Source organism: Onychomys torridus, chromosome 23 (assembly GCF_903995425.1).
Source record: "Onychomys torridus chromosome 23, mOncTor1.1, whole genome shotgun sequence".
Classification (NCBI taxonomy): Eukaryota; Metazoa; Chordata; class Mammalia; order Rodentia; family Cricetidae; genus Onychomys; species Onychomys torridus.
The window spans coordinates 62,553,968-62,569,508 of record NC_050465.1 but is presented as its reverse complement, the minus strand read 5'-3'; the positions used below and the strand labels follow the sequence as shown (position 1 = coordinate 62,569,508).

Below are 15,541 nucleotides of genomic sequence, written 5' to 3'. Positions count from 1 at the left end.
ACTACTAGCACTAGTGGAGAGGGTGCCTGAACTGGCCTACCCTGGTAAGCAGATTGGTGAATACCCTGTCATCATAGAGCCTTCCTCCACTACCTGATGGAAGCAGATGCAGAGATCCACAGTCAAGCACTAGGCCGAGCTCCGGGAGTCTAGTTGAAGAGAGGGAAAAGAGATATGAGCAAGTGTGTGTGTGTGTGTGTGTGTGTGTGTGTGTGTGTGTGTGTGAAGATCATGAAGGGGAAATCTACAGCGACAACTGAACCAAGCTCGGGGGAACTCACGAACTTTAGACCAACAGCTGTGGAACCTTCATGGGACTGGACTAGGCCCTCTGCATGTGGGAGACAGTTGTGTAGCTGGATCTGTTTGAGGGGCCCTGGCAGTGGGATCAGGGTCTATCTCTGGTGCATGAGCTAGCTTTCTGGAGCCCATTACATTGAATGGGATGCTTTGCTCAGCCTTGATGCAGAGGGGAGGGCTTGGTCTTTCCTCAACTGAATGTACCAGGCTTTGCTGACTCCCCATTTTGGAGTGATCCCTTTTGGAGAAGGGGATGGGGGGTGGGTTGGGGGTAGACTGGGGGAGAGCAGGAGGAGGGATAAGAGGGGGATCTGTGGTTGATATGTAAAATGAATTTTAAAAAATTTTAAAAAAGATTGGCTTATAAGAACAGTGGTATCTCTCCAGCAGCTACAACACTGAAGAAAATGTCTCCTGCCACATCAACCTTTGACTGTGTGTAGATCTCCACGATCTTCAGAAACTCTTTAGACATCAGAATACAATTTGGCCTTGATCCTAATGCTTGTCAGAAACCGTCTGTGCTGAGTTAAGTGGGTCAGAAAGGAAGCCGTGAATATGCAGGAGATTGTGGCTAATCAGCAGCAAATATTGAAGACTTGGTGAAGCTTTTCCTCGGGTGCCAAACAGAAACAGCACAGTCAGGGGCACACAGAGGTCAGGCTGCATGTTCCTGGGCAGAGGCAGGGGCTGGTTCTGTGCAGTTCAGCTTGAGTGACCAACTGGTGAAGGCACTGACAGTCCTATTTACAATGAGGAGAAAGGCCCCAGCCTGAACAAAGACAGAGGGTGGTCCTAATCAAGGACCCAATGTGTTTGGCCATTTCTGCCCAAAGAATGCTCCTGTTGAGAAAAAAATGCATGAGAAAGCCCTGCATCTCTGTTTTTAATCTAATGAGTAAAATAGACTCGTGGACCAGAAACAGGAGCAAATGCATTCAAGTATTAATTGTAGGAGCAAGCATCTAAGGTAATTTCAGATGCCTTTGTTTTTATTTCATTTGCTTGGTTAGTTGGAGCTTTATTTATTTATTTGTTTGTTGTTGTTATTGAGGGGTTGTTGTGCTTTTTTCTTTTTTAACAGTCTTACATAGCCCAGGGGGTCTGGGACTTTCATACCCTCCTGTCTCTACCTCTTGAGTCCTGGGACCACATGGGTGTATCTCCACGCCCAACCTCTAAAATAATTATTATTTTTTAAATTCTACAATCTGTTTTGTAAATGAGTTGAATGAGTCCAAGTAAAGACAGCTTTTTTGGTTGGTGTGTTTGTTTTCTTTCTAGGTGGTGTGGTTCTAGCATCAAAGCTAGTCATGAAGAAGTAGGTCAGAGGCAGCTCAGTCTACGCAGCTATTGTGACAAAGACCCACAGAATGATTCTCAAACAATGGCTGTTTATTTCTCACAGTGTTGGAAGCAGATGTCTCAGATCAGGTGTGGGCAGGTTTGGTTTCTGCCGAGGCCTGCAACAACTGTAACTTGCCGGTGGCTGCCTTCCCACTGTTTCCTTACGTGGTCTTTCCTTTGTGAACACATCCCAGATGTCTTTGAGGATCTAAATTTCTTTTCTTAAAGGCATTGTCAGGATGGGTAGAAGCCCATCCCACAGATTGCATTTTAACTCTGCCTGCTCTTTCAGACATTCTCTCTACCTTAGCTCTATTTGTAGAATGCTTGCCTGACATGCATGAATCCCGGGGTTCAGTCTCCAGCATCACGTAAACTAGATATGGAAGTGCAGGCCTGTTACCAAGGAACTGTGAAGGTAAAGGGAAGAGGATCAGAAATTCACAGTCATCCTTGGCTGCTGATTGTGTGTGTGTGTGTGTGTGTGTGTGTGTGTGTGTGTGTGTGTGTTTATAATGAGTACTAGTGCTCATGTATGCATGTATATTTAGTGGTCAAAAGTCAATCTTAACTGTCCATCTTGTTTTTTGAGATGGGATCTCTCACTTGGATGGAGGACTTACTGATTAGATTAGGCTGGCTCAACAGTGAGCCCCAATGTTCCCCCCTCACCACCTCCCCAGTGCTGGGATCAAGGCGTGCACCACTCTCCCTGCTTTTTACATGCATGCTAGGGATCAGACTCAGGTGTAGCTGGAGAGCTTCTCTCCAGCTCCCACCAAGCCCCAGCAGTCCTGTAGCCCACTTATAAAATAAACACACAGACTCTTAGATTATTTAAACTGTTTGGCCTAATGGCTCAGGCTTCTAGCTATCTTAAATCAACCCATTTCTATTAATCTATAAGTTGCCACGTGGCTCATGGATTACCAGTATCTTAACATCTTTTTATGGTGGCACTGGCAGCGTCTCCCTGTTTCAGCCTTCCTGTTCCCAGAATTTTCTTTTTTGTTTGTCCAGCCTATACTTTTTGTCTGGCTACTGGCCAATCAATATTTTATTTATACAGAGTGATATCCAGCAACACTCAGGTTCTGATGCTTGGGTGGTAAACATTTCACCAACTGAGCTGTCTCCCTAAGCCCTACATAATCATATTTGAGGCCAACCTGAATCACATAAAACCCTGCCTCAAAGCAAAAAAATAGATCTTTAAAATGAGTCAGACTCTGGGTTACAGAGTCAGCATCTGGGGTTTGGGTATTCAGAGCTTGGATGGCAATGGGAGAGAACCAACCTTGTGTTAGTCCTTTGTTCTAATGCATTCACTCCCCTTCACACCATCACTGAAGGATTTCTACTTCTTCTTCTGTCAGCTCTCCAAATGTCAACTGAGTTATGGGGTGTGTGTAGGTTACCTGATGCTGGGGTGGATGATGGACCTCACTGTGCCTACTGGACCACACTGACCACCTACAAGGTGATCCCATTGTGGCTTTGGGATACAATGCTTCTCCTGTTTGTGGTGCTGGTGTCTCTGGTCGCCTATGCCAACTCCAGGTCTGACTGCTGGTCCAGTGCACAGTGGCAGTACTTCTCTTCTTTTCCAATTACCCAGGGAGGTACTATACTCTTACATGTCCCTCAAAGGTTTTGAGAAGCCAAGAGCTCTACTTCAGTCTTCTGGAACTCCGTAATGCATCTGTTCTCCATGGTCTCAAGCCTACGAACTTCCTACAAGCTTCCTGTTCTCCTAGGTTCCTGGGATGCTGTGCGTGTTCTATTCATAGATACAGGAGGCAGGTCTCAGATCCTGCTGTTCTCTGGCTCCCTCAGATCTAGCCAGGTAGGCCTCTCCCTTCCCTCCCCATCTTTTTCTCTGACTCTCACTCAGTTACCCTCAGGGAGCAGCAGATGAGAACTCTTACTGTAGGCAGGCTACCCTTTCCTTTCTTCTTCCACTTGCAAGGAGAGGTGGGCTTGGGCATTTCCTTCAGTAGTACCTCTTTTTTTTTTTTTTAAGATTTATTTATTTTATTTTATGTGTTTGAATATTTTGCCTGCATGTATCTATGTGTATCACATGCCCATGGAAGTCAGAAGAAGGTGTTGGCTTGCCTGGAACTGGAGTTACAGATGGTTGTGAGCCACCATGTGGATGCTGGGAATTGAACTCAGGTCCTCTGCAAGGGCAACCAGTGCTCTTAACCATGGAGCCATCTCTCCAGTCCTCTGTAGTTCCTCTTAGCCATCAAAAAAAAAAATTTCCCCCCTTTTACACCTCAGGATGATGACGCACTGTTGTCAGGGCCTCAAAATTAGTCTACAACTTGAATCCTCATGGGAGCCTGATGACCCTTGACTGTGACCTCGTACATCTGAGTATGGGGCTGGTCATTGTTTCTGGAGGCAGTCCTCTGATTAACAACCGAACATGATGCACAACTCTGCAGCTCTATTATGTATTTGTTTCCTTTCTAAAGCCCTACAATGTGCTGTTTCAGTGTCTTGGGACCCTATAATTTACAGGGTAGAGAATTATGTCCAAACACCTCCCTAAACAGTAACCCTCTTTTTGTTGTTATTTTCTTATTTGTTTTATGAGACAATCTCAACTTGGTAGTCCAGGTCTTGAACCTCTGATGACCCTCCTGTCTGCACTTTCTAGGTACTGGGATTACAGGTGTGAGCCAACATCTCTGCATGAAGTAGCTTCTTCATATGTATTATTTTTAAATTTTACTTTAGCTGGGTGGTGGCGGTGGCGGCGGCCTGTAATCCCAGCACTTGGGAGGCAGAGCCAGGTGGATCTCTGTGAGTTCAAGGCCAGACTGGTCTACAGAGCAAAATCCAAAACAGGCACAAAAACTACACAGAGAAGAAACCCTGTCTCAAAAAAAAAAAATTATTTTTAAAATTTTACATGCATTGATGTTTTGCCTGCATGTATATGTGTATGAGGGGTGTTGGGGATTTAGCTCAGTGGTAGAGCACTTGCCTAGCAAGTGCAAGGCCCTGGGTTTGGTCCTCAGCTCAGGTAAAATAAATTTAAATAAATAAATAAATAAATAAATAAATAAATAAAATCTGTATGAGGGTGTTGGATCCCCTGGAACAAGAGTTACATCCAGTTGTGAGCTGCCTTGTAGCTGCTGGGAATTGAACCCAAGTCCTCTGGAAGAACAACCACTGCTCCTAACCACTGAGCCTTCTCTCCATCTGCCCCCCCATATATATTTTTTTTCAAAGATCATTTTTCGGTCTTGGTTGGAACAGAATGCCAGAGTTGAAGGTGGCAAGAGTTGGGAATCACATCCAGTCCTCCCTTGGGCTAAGCATGTCATCTGTCGCTGAGTTCTAACCATAGCCCGTTGAACGAGGTCTACGATCTGACCACTGCCTTTACTACACACCAGTGATGCAGTCTTGAGACAGAGCACTTAAACATTCCAAACTCCCATCTTCATCTCTCAGATAAGGCAAATAACGTCATGCCAATGAGATTATGTGAAAATATGTAAGTAGGTTGCTTGGAAAGCAAAGAAACCTAGTCCATCTTCCATAAATGTGGACCTGGCACCACTGGAAGGAGGGAAATCAGAAGGTAAGAGAACAGTAGAAGGTTGGGTGAGCACCGTGAGGGCCACAGTAGCAGATTTAAGTGTCATCAGGGTTGAGTGTATTATATACCTGAGTGTATTATATACCACCGGGCAGGCTGGTGAATCTTGATGCTCTGGTGGAAGCTGTGAGCTTATTCCTGACTTGGTTTTCGTTTTGTTGTGTCTCATCAGAAATAACTTCTGCAGTTATTGGGCTTTCCTGGGACATAATGATAATCTTCAAACCTATAAATTCTGTAGGCACCAGCAGTGTTACCCAGCCTGGAATACCAGTGAGCCTTCTATACCCAAAACAGGTCTTCTAGGAGGGTCCTAGACTGCTCTTGGTGTTGTGGAGGGCTCCAGCTTTTATAATGCATGTGACAGTTCCTTAGAAGCATGTGTTGTCAGGCAGTGATCTTCACTTTCGTGTCTTTAGAATCCACCCCACCCCCCTCCCCCAGGGCTGACATCTGTCCGGAGGTTCTAAAAGCAATGTTCTTATTTCAGAGCTTCTGCAAGCATCTGGGAAGAGGAAGGCAAGTCAGTCAAGGTCTTTGACCCACCTAAGTGAGAAAACAAAGAGCCAGGGAGACTGGTGTGACCCTTGGACACATGCAGGGGGAAAAAAAAACAGTTTAACAAACACCAGAGAATTCATATCAGATGGAAATGGAAAATGCTGGAAGCAATGAGAGCAGAGAACGTTGCAGAAATACATCACTACCAATGCGAAAGAAGAAAGTAAAGCACCAGAATAGTCAACAGTTTTCTCCCCTCATGAAGTATGAACTTTTGCATGAGAAAAAAGGGCATGGAAAACCAGAACATTCACCACAAGATCAAGAGTCATTTGTTTAGCTAATATGGCCAATGCCTTGCATCGATTTGCTTCCTGTGAGTGCAACCACAAAAATGAGAAAGGATACAAAATATCCAAAAAAAATGTGTTATGAAAATGAAGTGTTTATCTAGGCGGAGAGAGTCACAAACAGTGGCTTTCAAACATTTTGACCCTAACTCATTTTAATTAACTTATTTTATTACATTTATTTGTGTGTACATATGTTAAAGGGGTCATGCATGTGGAAGTTGGAGGACAAATTGTGGTCTCCTTCCACCATATGGGTCCCCAGGATTGAACTCAGGTTGTCAGGTTTGGTGACACATGCTTGTACCCACTGAACAATCTTGCCAGCCCAGAAGAAATATATTTTACATCAAAATCTGGTACACACACACACACACACACACACACACACACACACACAGAGAAGTTACACAACTCAGTGGAGGGTACTTGCCCAGCATGCACCAGGGCCTACATTCAATTCTCAATAATGGAAAGCAACAAAACCACAAGACAAAAAAATCAAACAAAACAAAAAAACCCTCATTCACAATTCAAATTGTAATGACATCACTGTGGGTAATTTATTTAATTTCATTCTAATTCTCACTTATTAAATATTATTGGAGACACATTAAGTTGACTTCATGACTCATTAGTGGGTTACAGTTCACAGTTTGAAAAATATATTTGTTTCTTGACATAGGGGCTCACCATAAGCTTAGGCTGTCTTTAAACTCTTTACCCTCTTGCCTAAGCTTCCTGAATACTGGCATCAGAAGCATGAGCCACCTGTCCAGGCTTGAAAACTATCTATCAGCTGGCCTAGTGTGCAATATCCTAGTGATGAGGGTGCACCTGCTCTGGCTGTGCTGGGGAACCTCGTCCCTGGGTTACAAAGGATGCTTTATTCAGACTAAACCCATAACAGAGTTCCTGGAATGTGACATAGCCTTCCCAGATATGCTTCCAGAAGTTTTATCTGCTCTTATGGGGAAGTGGTTCCTGTCTCTGCTCCACATTTCATGGGAAAGCCATGTTCCTGGCAAAACAGGGCAGGGAGTTCAGGGCAGTGGCTTCCTCTCCTCCGTCGTTTTCTTGGTGGTTGTACTAGTTACTTGTGTCAATGTACAATACAGAAAAATAACACGAAAAACCTCACCCACAATTGCAGCCAACTTGCCTCACACTGACATCACTGTGGTCTTCTAGAATCCTCCTGAACTCTGCCAAAAGTAAGAGACTTTCGTAATGCGCCTATGCAAGGGAGAGATTCATATTGTTAGTGCACTACCATCTACAAAGTAGGTGCTTAGAGGAATACTTGTTGGCTCAGCACAGGGAATTCTAAACACATTAACTTAGATTATGCGTTAAAATATCTCAGGATCTGAGCCTCGATAGGTAATCTAGGTGGTGGCCATTTGGCCCTTCGTATTCTCCTTTCCTGGATTAGTGATTGATGCATTTGCTTTGAAACAACAGAGTACCCAAGTGCAGTAACTCAGACAAACAGGGCAGTTGTTTTCTTACACAGGAAGGAGTCTGAAGGGCAGAGACTGCTGGGTGGGTGAAGCCACTCAGTGATGTCAGCATAGGCCCTCTTGGCTTTTCCCTCCTGCTGTGAAGATGCCTTCTGCCCTCCATCCCATCACATCTTCATTTTTGGCAAAATAAAGGGGAATGGTAACTACTTACTTACTGCACCAGTTCCTGCTGTAGAAAATCAATATTCGCCCAACTGGCCCAGCAGAGACTATCCCCCAAGAGCTGAGGTTCTCATTAGGTCATCTTTTCACCGCTGAGTAAAACCGAGGTGTGGAAAGACAGAAAAGAGAGGGTGAATATTAAGTAGGTCATTGGAGGGACAGCCAGATTTCTTCAGTCAGGGGCATTCATGCTAGCTCAAAATGCTTCAGGGCAGAGGACAGCTTGTTCCATGCCTGGCAGCTCTAGAAAGATGTTTTTGTTTGGAGCCAGAACCAGCCTCCCTCTGACTGGTCCCTGTGGGTTACTGGTTGTGCCCCGTGGCAACTTTGCACATGAATTTGTTTACTTCTTGCTAAGAGATGTACAAATATTTGAAGACATCAACCATGGCTCCCTTGACTCTTCTCTTGAACACAGGAAGCTCTCCAGTTGGGCCCTTGGGTGATGTGATGCCCAGTACTCTTCTTGATCTGCTCCTCTCTGGATGTTTACTGAATGATGTCCCTATTAGACTCCAGTGCCCCAGATAACACCTCCACAGATATGGAGCAAAGCCAGAGAAGCAGACGTCAGAGGAGTTTGGTGTTGCCCTCTATGCATTTCCTACAGGTAATCTAGCTTCTAAAGACCGTAAATCTTTTCTACATCTTTACCATCCTCTGCTTATGTAGTTGATCTAGGTATTTTTGCTGCAGAAATTAATTGGGAGAGAGACTTTATTTATTTTGAGACAGGTCTCTCTACATAGCCTTGGCTGTCCTCGAACTCGATCTGTATACCAGGCTGGCCTTGAACGCAGAGATCCACCTGACTCTGCCTCCCAAATACTGGGATTAAAGGCGTGTGCCACCATTCCTTGCTTAATTTTTTTTAAGGGTCTCACTACACAGCCTTGGCTGACCTGGAACCCAATGTGTAGACTAGGCTGATCTGAGACTCAAAGGTCTGCCTGCCTCTGCCTCCTGGGTACTGGGATTAAAGGCTTGTGCCATCATGACCAGGACTATGTATATTTAATTCTTGAGACAGAGTTTTGTGTAGTCCAGGATAGCCTTAAAGTCTATATGTAGGCTCAGATGGCTTTGAACTCCCAATTCTCTTGCCTCTACCTACAACAGATGGAATTATGGGTGTCACCATACCTAGCTTTAGTAGTCTATTCTGTATTGTTAGGATTGAATTATGTGTCTAGTTTACTGAGTTATTTTCAGATTATTTTATCTTTAATTTTTTAATATTTCTTCATTGAGGGGAAACACATGCCACGGCATTTGAGTGGAAATAGGTTTTGGGGGTTGAACTTGAATTCTATTTTCCAAGTTGATATTATCTACAAATTTGACTAATGTATACTCTTTATAATTACATGTAAATTGTCAGATTTTGCCACTGATATGTTGTTTGATTGGTTTGATTTTATGAGAGAGAGTCTCCTATATGTTTGGGTTTGCCAGGAACTTTCTATGTAGCCCTGGCTAACCTTGACCTTATGATTCTCTTGCTTCTGCTTACTTAGTGCTAGCATCACAGGTGTGCACCGCCACACCCAGAGTCAGTGAACACTTTCAATAAGAAAGGCACAGAGTCTTTCAACCTGTTCCCTGATGACCTCTTTATAAAGTGAAGCTGGTTTGTCGTTAAGTACATCAGCACTCGATAAATCTGCCTCGTGACCATTGAGCTCACACTCCACCCTTGTCCTAGGACACTGTGAGAGCTTCTTTTAATCCCTTTGTAAGGAGTCAGATGAAAAGCAGGCTGTGTGTACATGGCGTTCATGTCTACAATCTCAGGACTTAGGAAACTGAGCGCCACATAGGGGAGAAGGAGGGGAGAGGGGAGAGTATCGGTTCCATCCCTGTCCCCTGCTTGTAATCCCAGATGCAGAGGCAGGAGGATTATAAATTTGAGGCCAGTCTGGACTACATAGTGAGTTCCAGGCCAGCCTGGGCTATCTAGCAAGATCCTGTTTATTACACGTTGCTTAAGATGACAGAGAGAGAGAGAGAGAGAGAGAGAGAGAGAGAGAGAGAGAGAGAGATGGACAGACAGACAATAGACAGACAGAAAGTTCACCTCTGTGTTCTTCAAATTAACCCTTTTTGTGACCCTGCTGCCTTTCTAACAGTAAACCCAGGATAAAATTTGGAGCTGAATCACACAGTTATGAAATTGCATATTAAATTGGGGTTAGTACAAAAGCAGACGTTATGTGTAATTTAAGTAATCTTTGAACATTTCCCTAGTGACTCACAAAATGCATTAGGTATGGTGTGCCATGGGCAATCATTTTGTCTTGTCTGTTCTGATTTGTTTTGTTTATTGAGACAAGGTCTCTCTTTATATCCCTGCCTGTCCTGGAACCTGCTATGTAGACTAGACTGGCCTCCAACTTGTGAACTTGTATTGATCTTCTTGTCTCCCTGCCTCCTAGTGATGATTATGGTGCTTGTCAACGATCTCATATAGTAAACCTCTACTCAGCGGGTCAAAGAGAATCGACAAGCTAAAGGCTCAAACAGCTGTCTGTCACTAAAGTATTTCATTGAAGCATATCTGGAAGTGAATGACAGGAAGATGAAGAATTCCAGAGTATTCCTGCTTGTTGGTGGGTATGGATTGTATTGACTTAATTTGAATCCTTCTCTCTCTTTAATTTCTTCACTTTATTTATTATTATTATTGCTATTATTATTTTTTAGTGTGTGTGTATATGTGCGTGAGTGATTGCATGGGGGAGAGCTCATGCCACAACACACGTTGAGGTCAGAGGTCAACTTGAAGTTAGTTCTTGCCTCCCATCTCTTACATGGGCTTGCTGTTCCTTTAAAATGCATTGCTCTGGTTGCATAGCTGGCTTCTCTGTATGTGTCTACACAGCAACGCTCTCTGTGTGCAAATCTGTCCCTCTGTCTAAATCTCTTCCTTTTATAAATATGCTTGTCATTTTGGATTGGGACTCAACTCCAGCAACTTGATTTTTATTTATATTTTTCTTTTTATTTATTTATTTTTGTTGGTTTTTTGAGATGGGGTTTTTCTGTGCAACAACCATAGGTGCCTTGAACTCACTCTATAGACCAGGCTGGCCTCAAACTCATGGATATCCATCTGCCTCTGCCTCCCGAGTGCTGGGATTAAAGGTGAGTGACACCACCACCCGGTGCAACTTGATTTTTAAAAGACCACCTCAGTAAAAACCCTGTTTCCAAATAGTCTCATCCTGAGATACTAAGATTTCTTTTATTTATTTATTTATTTGTTTGTTTGTTTATTCGTTTGTTCATTCATTCATTCATTCATTCATTCATTCAATTGTTCGAGACAGGGTTTCTCCGTGTAGTTTTGGTTCCTGTCCTGGATCTCAGCTGGCCTCGAACTCACAGAGATCCACCTGCCTCTGCCTCCCGAGTGCTGGGATTAAAGGCATGCACCACCACTGCCTGGCTGGTACTAAGACTTCTTGAGAGACACAGTTCCACTCATATCAGTGTGTTTGATCAAAGACTGTGGGGCCACCCTGAGATGGCGGATAAAAAGAAAATGGCCATATAATCCACCCAGGACGGGGGAGGTTTGTGCAGAAGGGAGAAGAGGCAAGGAAGGTATTTTCCCCACCCCCACCCCTACCGACATTATGGTTTGTGGAGACCGGGAACACAGCAGTGGCAGCATGTATAAGGCCTTATGACCTCACTATCTTGCTGTGCTTAGTCCTTTTCGTTTTTTTGTCTTTTTGAGACAGGGTTTCTCTGTGTAACCCTGGCTGTCCTAGAACTCACTCTGTAGACCAGGCATCTGCTTCCTAAGTGCTGGGATTAAAGGTGTGTGCCACCATTGCCCAGCTGCTAGATTTAGATCTCAAACACTTAAGCAAGCAAGCCTGGAAACTCACATCTGTAATCCCAGCACTTGGCTAATGAGACAGGCATTCACCAAGAATTAAATACCAGCCTTACATAGTAAGTTCCAAGTTAGCCTAAGCGACAGAGTAAGTTCCCGTCTCAGAAAAACAAAAATAAAACAAACAAGAAAAACTTAAGCAAGCTTTCTATGACCTTCTATTTTATGTGTCACTGTGGCTCTTAGAAACCAGAATAAGCAGACCAAGTGTGCTCTCCCAGTTCTAAATCTCAGCACAGCTTACCACTGGCTACCAGCCAGTGTTTCCTGTGAAATGAATCACAGCCCAGCACAGTTGACACGTAATGAGCAGCTACACAACGCTCAATAAATATTAGCTGTTTTCCTTCTTGCTATCGACTGCTGACTTCCCCCAAAGCTAATGGTGTTAGATTTGCTGTAGCAAAGCACAACAAAACCTTGGACTGGGGCTATAACTCGGTGGGAAAGCTCTTGCTTGCCTAGCATGCATACCGCCCCAGGTTCAAATTCCTGCAGAGAGGGAAGAGAAGGAAGGGAGGAAGGAATGAAGGAACCAGGAAGGACAGACGATCAAATAACCGATTATGAATTAGAAGGAAGAGTTCAAGGAAGATCATTGGCATGGGGTTAGACAAGTGGTTCTCAACCTGTAGGTCACGACCCACAGCCAACTGCTCCTTTTACAGGGGTTGCCTAAGACCATTGAAAAACACAGATATTTACCTTACATTTGTTTTTGTTTTTGCTTTTGGAGACAGGGTTTCTCTGTGTAGCTTTGGAGCCTGTCCTGGAACTCACTCTGTAACCCAGGCTGGCCTTGAACTCACAGAGATCCGCCTGGCTCTTGCCCCCCCCCCCCCCCCCCAGTGCTGGGATTAAAGGCATGCGACACCACTGCCAGGCTTACCTTACATTCGTAACAGTAGCAAAATTACAGTTATGAAGTAGCAATGAAAATAACTTTATGGTTGGGGGTCACCACCACATGAGGAACTGTATTAAAGGGGCGCAGCATTAGGAAGGTTGAGAACCACTGGATTAGACTCAAGTGGCCACAGGTTGATTTTCTTTCTTTAAAAAAAAAATTGAAGTCTTAAATTATTTTACCTATGTGTATGTATGGAGTATAGATGTGAGTGCAACGCCATGGGGTCCAGAAGGGGTCACTGGGTCCCCTGGAGCTTGAGTTACAGGCAGTTTTGAGTCGTCACTGTGGATGCCCAGAACTGAACTGTGTAGTTAGAGTTTTCCTGCCTGGCCCAGTCAGGACAAATCTCTCTTACCCGCCAGTCCCACAGTCACTCAGACCCAACCAAGAAAGCACACAGAAACTTACATTGTTTAGAAACTGTATGGCTGTGGCAGGCTTCTTGTTATCTACTTTTTCTATCTTAAATTAACCCATTTCTGCTTATTTATACTTTGCCACATGGCTTGTGGCTTACCAGTGTCTTTACATGTTGCTTCTCATGGCGGCGGCTGGCGGTGTCTCCCTCCAGTCTTCTACTTCCCAGAATTCTCTACTCTCTTGTCCTGCCTATACTTCCTGCCTGGCCACTGGCCAATCAGAACTTTATTTACACAGAGCGATATCCACAGCAGAACTGTGATCGTCCTCAAGAGCAGCCAGTGCTCTTCACTGCTGAGCCATCCACCCAGCCTCCGGGCCTGATGAATGACATAATGGAGCAGAATTGCTGGGCACAGCAGGACAAAGGTTTCCCTGAATAAGCTGTTTTCTGTCCGTCGTCCGGCCAGTTCTCTCCTCTGGTGAGCAATCCATTTCCCGATAAGGAACAACTTTTCCAGGATGAGTTAGTTTGGAGGAAGCTCCTGAAGCAAATTTTAAACTATTGCCATATAGTTGTCTTCTTAGGCAATGATTTCATGAATATTAATAAAGTGTCATCATTTCTCATGGCCCATCTGTTCTTGAACACCACCTGCATTTCTCTGGGTACCACAACCTGCACAGCTTAGAGAATGAACCCACTGGGGTGACAGGGAATGAAACAACAGACGTATGTGGTGATACATTGTGCACCCTAATAAATTTGCCTGAAGATCAGAGAACAGAACAAGCCACTAGATAAGACATAGAGGCCAGGCAGTGGGGGTACACACCTTTAATCCTAGCACTCGGGAGGCAGAGATCTGTCTGGATCTCTGTGAGTTCAAAGTCATCCTGGACTACATGAAATTGGCTCAGTCTAGGAGAGAAAAAGAGCCAGGCAGTGGCGACACACACCTTTAACCCCAGTACTTGGGAGTCACACATCTTTAATCCCAGCACTAGGGAAGCTGAGACAGGAAATGATATGGGTGGGTGGAGAAAGGTATATGAGGCATGAGGAGACAGGAGCTGAAGTCTTTCAGACTGAGGAGTCCCTAGAGGTAAGAGGTGGCTTATTCCTTTGTCTCTCTGATCTTTCAGCATTCACCCCAATATCAGGCTTCGGTTTTTATTAAAATACCATTTAACAATTCATGTTACAGATGTAAGTAGAGAAAAGCTAGAAACAGATAGATTGTGTGCTTTGATGGAGGTGTACCAACAGCAGCCTGGAAACTCAATGTATTTATTATATACAGCACCACCAAGGGTTAGCTATTCTCTGCAGGGAGCCGTCTCAGGCTGCTGGCATCTCCGAGGAGGAAAGGGCCTCAGCTGATACATTCTGAGCACACTGCTTTCAGCTAAAGGTTGAAAGTTCCTCAGCATCAGTACTTGGACCAGAGGAAGGTTTTGCCATTTTCTGGGTGTGACCTAGGCAAGGCTCTGCTATCCCACGGGTCTGAGGCCTTGAGATCCTTGATGTGGTTGTGCCCATGTCAATATACACATTCACTGAAGACTTCATCCGTTCCCTGTTTCAGGATATTTGATCGCACTGTGACTGTGTTAGTAAAGTTAACCTTGAATTAGGAGGTGCAGCTAGCAGCTAGCTGACCGGAGTCAGCCATAGAGAAGCCAGGCATATGGATAGAGAAGACACACAGGAAGGAGAAGAGAGGGACTTAGAGATCTCGAGGTCGCTTCAATCTGGGGAGAAAGGAGAGGAGGTCAGATGGTCGCTCCTCAGCTGCTTCTTTGATCCATCAGATTCTCACCCCAATATCTGACTCCCAAGTCTTTAGTGGTGATAGAACAACTCCCTCCATTTAGAAAAATAAATTCAGTTACCTTTTTAAAAGAAGTTTTTTAGATTTATTTATTTTCTTTATGTGTATTTGTGTCTTGCCCACATGTATGTCTGTGTACCATGTGCATGCCTGTGCCTGCAGAGGTCAGACAAGGGTGTCAGGTCCTCTGGAAGAAGAGTTACAAACAGTTGTGAGCTGCCACCTGAGACGATAGCTTAGCACCTGGAAGGCTGAAGCAGGAGGATTGCCTTGGGTAAGCTTGAGATTAGTTGGGTTTAATAAAAAATAACCTCAAAAAAAAAAAAAAAAAGCAAAATATAACATTTATCAAAACCAAGAAGGTCAAAGCATCAGTTATTGCAGAATGGAGCCATGACTAGTTCTTCTTAGTGTAACATGAACCCTTTACCAGGACCTCCTGCCAATAATTACTCTGTAACCCTAATTTATACCAACCACCAAACACCCTTGTTCCAACTGAGTCTCTGTAAGGCCCCCAGTCTCCTGGAGGATCCCCCAAAGTCAATTTGGCTTCTGTCAAGATCCCATCATGTACTATTTCTGTCCCATTACACATTCCCAGAAGTCTGGGGATGTTACTGGTTGTGAAGTTCTTGCCTAGCATGCAGGAAGCCCTGGGTTTAATCCCCAGCGTGGCATAAACTGGAGCACAGCAGTACTTGCTAGTTCTCCCAGTACTCCA

General features: G+C 44.3%; 1 long non-coding RNA gene across 1 annotated transcript; it reads left to right on the top strand.

The window, feature by feature from the left end:
• Window positions 1-8,097: 8,097 nt before the first annotated feature.
• Window positions 8,098-13,309, top strand: LOC118573275. The gene is made up of 3 exons (XR_004943606.1): window positions 8,098-8,418; window positions 10,244-10,417; window positions 13,280-13,309. It is a non-coding gene; the product is annotated as an uncharacterized LOC118573275 (long non-coding RNA).
• Window positions 13,310-15,541: the final 2,232 nt, after the last annotated feature.